The sequence below is a fragment of the Capsicum annuum genome, chromosome 10, assembly GCF_002878395.1.
Source record: "Capsicum annuum cultivar UCD-10X-F1 chromosome 10, UCD10Xv1.1, whole genome shotgun sequence".
NCBI classification, from domain to species: Eukaryota; Viridiplantae; Streptophyta; class Magnoliopsida; order Solanales; family Solanaceae; genus Capsicum; species Capsicum annuum.
In genome coordinates this window covers 37,236,906-37,240,611 of record NC_061120.1, presented here as the reverse complement: position 1 = coordinate 37,240,611, position 3,706 = coordinate 37,236,906, and the positions used below count along the sequence as shown (strand labels likewise).

Genomic DNA, 3,706 nt, shown 5'->3' with positions numbered 1-3,706 from the left:
TAAATCTGCTTAGGAGTATATCACAGTAAAAGCCACCCAAATAACATATACAAGAAAATATGTGTAAAATCCTTGCCTTTTAAAATAGCATTCCTGATGTGGAGAATGTGGAAATTTATGATACCAATTGATGATTGAGTGAGAAGGTGGGGCTATAAGGGACCATCAAGGTGTTGGTGTTGTGAGAATCCTATTCAGGAGACTATGACACACATGTTCCTAAGATCCTATACTGCTAATAGGACTTGATCATTTTTTTCTACTTACGTAGGAATAAATATAGAGGGACTTCCTTTAAGGAAAGTTATAAATCAGTGGTGGAGAGATGAGGTGAAGAAAGTCATAAGAACCTATTATAATGTTATGCCAAGAATTATAATATAGGAGCTATGGAAAAGAAGTAATCAAAGCAAACATGAAGGAAAGGTCACATCACAGCAAAAGATCATACATAATGTTAACAGAAATCTTCTTGTGTTGTTGAAGATATAAAAGCCAATAAGGATATTTGCCAACAATTGGAGAGGAATATTACAGGAACTAGAGGACTACACTCCTACATTGAAAATCATTAAGGTGTTATGGGATTTTCATCGGGATGGATGTGTTAAATATAACATAGATGGGGCTTCCAGAGGCAAGCGTAGCTCTTATGCCTTTTGTGTTAGAGATGCTAAGAGGGGCCTATTATATGAAGAATATAGGAAAATAGAGGACAAAACAAGTACCCAAGCAGAAGTAACAACATTGTTTCAAGATAGAAAACACTACAATACAACATCATACAATCATGCAATCTTTGAGACGAACTTATTGCTAATATAAGGTGATAAAAAGGGATGGGCATGTCTATGGAGTATTGCAGACAAAGTGAAAGAAATGGATTCTCTGTTAGCAGATAAACCACACAAATTTCAACACATAATGAGGGAAGGAAACAGAGTTGTAAATTATCTAGCTAACACAACAATAAACAAAAAAAATAATATTTTTGTAAATTTTAACAGCATAGAGTCCACAGATAGAAGGTTGATTAATAGTGATAAACTACAATGCCCATACTTAAGAGTATCACCAAACAAGGGGTGATGGGGATGGGAAGGCTAAGCATTTTCTTCTTCACTAGAATGATTACAAACTGCCTCAAGGGCATCAAATGAGTGAAATGTTAACTAGCCTATTTATTTCAGCCAACAAAAAGGACCCGGCAAGATATGAGAAACTTGAGTCAGATCAAACATAAAGAACCAGGTTCCTTGACTTTCAATATATTGGTAGTGGATTGACGCTACCTATGCTCTCTATTCCAGCTCCACCTGCAAGAGAAATAAGCTCAATTCGATAATAAAGTAGATAAAATAGGTATAATATCTCACCATTTAAACAGAATGGATAGTAGGAGACAATATCCCTTGAAGTATTTCTATGAGCCTACACCATCTACTAGAGAACACAATTGGAAAAAAAGAGGAAAAGTATAAAGAAACGAAAAGGACAATAAGAGAAAAGACTGATTGAAGCTTACAAATGCAAGCTGACAAAGCAACATCAAGAAGGCTAAATCCAAGAATGTTAATGACCCAGAGTAGCAAGGCAAGGAGCTCAGTGTTAACACACGACAACAACATTTCTCATATGGTGAGGTTCAAGAAAAGAAAAATTAGATGCTTCCTTTTAGAAACCCTATAGAGGGTATATGTAATAAGGGTATTTGGGCTCGGGTATCCAAGATGGGTTGGAGGGACTGGTAGCTTTTCATTTTGTTTTTGTTGCTAGTGGACTAATAAGGACTTTAGGCCCAGTGTATTTTTCTTTATTGTTTGATTAATAAAAGCCCAAAATTTTAACAAAAAAGGAGAGATATTTATGAGATCAGTTCTACACTACTTACTGCAAACATTTTGGGTTGAAAGGCTAGAAGGTAAAAAGATTCACAAAGCATATTTGGAGTACTAACTAATGACCATTAAAAAATCTTACTAGTTATATTTTATATATTTAGGCCATCTATTGACCATGTTTTTTCCTTATTTTGGTTAGGACTACTAAGGATGAAGTTTATTTTTTTTGGTCATGATAGATCATGGATTTGATCTCTATGAATAAAACATGAAAAGTTCATGTATTGTCTATGTCATGACCCAAAAACAAGGGGTGATGACGGCACTTTTCACGGTGAACATTGAAAAGTAAGCCTATCACCCAAACTGATACACAAAGGGAAAAGATAATAATAACCCCAAGGTAAGGATCCTAGAATGAAGCTGAACCCTACAAAATCACAAATGTGAAAAGAATTAAACCAAAATACCATATATCCCAAAACCTAATGTCAATAATGTAAGAACTACCAATACAATCCAAAAATTCAATACAAGGACAACCAAAATAGGATAATATTGTGTCTAGAATACAATAAGGATATAGTCTAATATAGATAAGATAGAAATGAACTTTGGACACCTGAAGTCAATCAGTATCTTAAAAGCTCCAATAGTTTCCCAAATCAACCAAACTGGGGTGCACTCAAACTACGGCCTACACGAAAAGGCCACAGCAGGCGTGAGTAAGGTCCACTTGTATTAAGTAGGTATTATAGGACGGCCGATCAAAGTAGATAATAAAACATACAAAATACACACAAAGGTTATGTGATTTGTAATCAGAAAATGTTCTACAATAGTAGCCAACACCGTTTGTACTAATAGTTTTATAATATCCATATATAATGCAACAAAGCACCAGATAAGAACACGAGCATACATTTATACCGCATATGACAAAAGAACAAAGAGAACAACATATATGAAAGCATCAAGTATATGAAAGAGAAAACAAAACAATGTATAGGTACAAGTCAAAACAAAAAATGAAATCACATCACAAGCATAATAAATTAGATACAATAAATGTGATGATGATGATGATGTAATGCATGAGGTTTTCGCACAACCTCAAGGCTGTTGCACAGTATCTGAGATTATTACACAATTTGTGTATACACCTATGGAACTAAAGCTACAGGACGTAGTATCCATGAGGGGTTTGCCAACCCATATACAATTTATATATAATGTATCCTCCCCAAAACATCCCTCAAAGAGGGTTATAAGGTGTCACAATATCTCCTCCACGGTATATCCATCGAGGAGGGTTTTATAAAAAGATGTTATTGGTGTTTCTTGGTATTTCCATGGTGGTACCATTTCTTTCATAAATGAGTATGATATGAGGATTTAATGCTAAAAACAAACAACAATGAGTGTTTCCACAACCAACCACATGAGTATTTCAATAACCAAACAATATCCAATCACGTGAGCTAAATATCCACTCAATATCTCTAACCATTGATGAATTTCCATATGATTCATATGCCAATAGGGTATGAATACATCACAATACACATTTGGTACCACAATATGTTTTTCATTAACAAAACACAATTATTCTCGTGTATATAGGCTATCCACAGCACATAGGACACCACACGGTCACACGTAGCACATAATATACCAAATTTACCACATAGTATCACATATAGGCCCCTATAAGAGCTTAAATCAATGAGATAGCCATTTTTCATGCTTTGTTCCCACACCCTTAACATGTATTTTGTATACAAATTAACTACCCAATCCAGTCTAAGAGATTTAGGCCATAACCTACCTCAAATGCCTAAACTAGTCCATTTCACTTTGATTTT

General features: G+C 34.7%; 1 long non-coding RNA gene across 1 annotated transcript; it reads right to left on the bottom strand.

The window, feature by feature from the left end:
* Positions 1-1,027: 1,027 nt before the first annotated feature.
* Positions 1,028-1,642, bottom strand: LOC107845142. The gene is made up of 2 exons (XR_001666731.2): positions 1,526-1,642; positions 1,028-1,316 (listed from the first exon to the last, which is right to left on the bottom strand). It is a non-coding gene; the product is annotated as an uncharacterized LOC107845142 (long non-coding RNA).
* Positions 1,643-3,706: the final 2,064 nt, after the last annotated feature.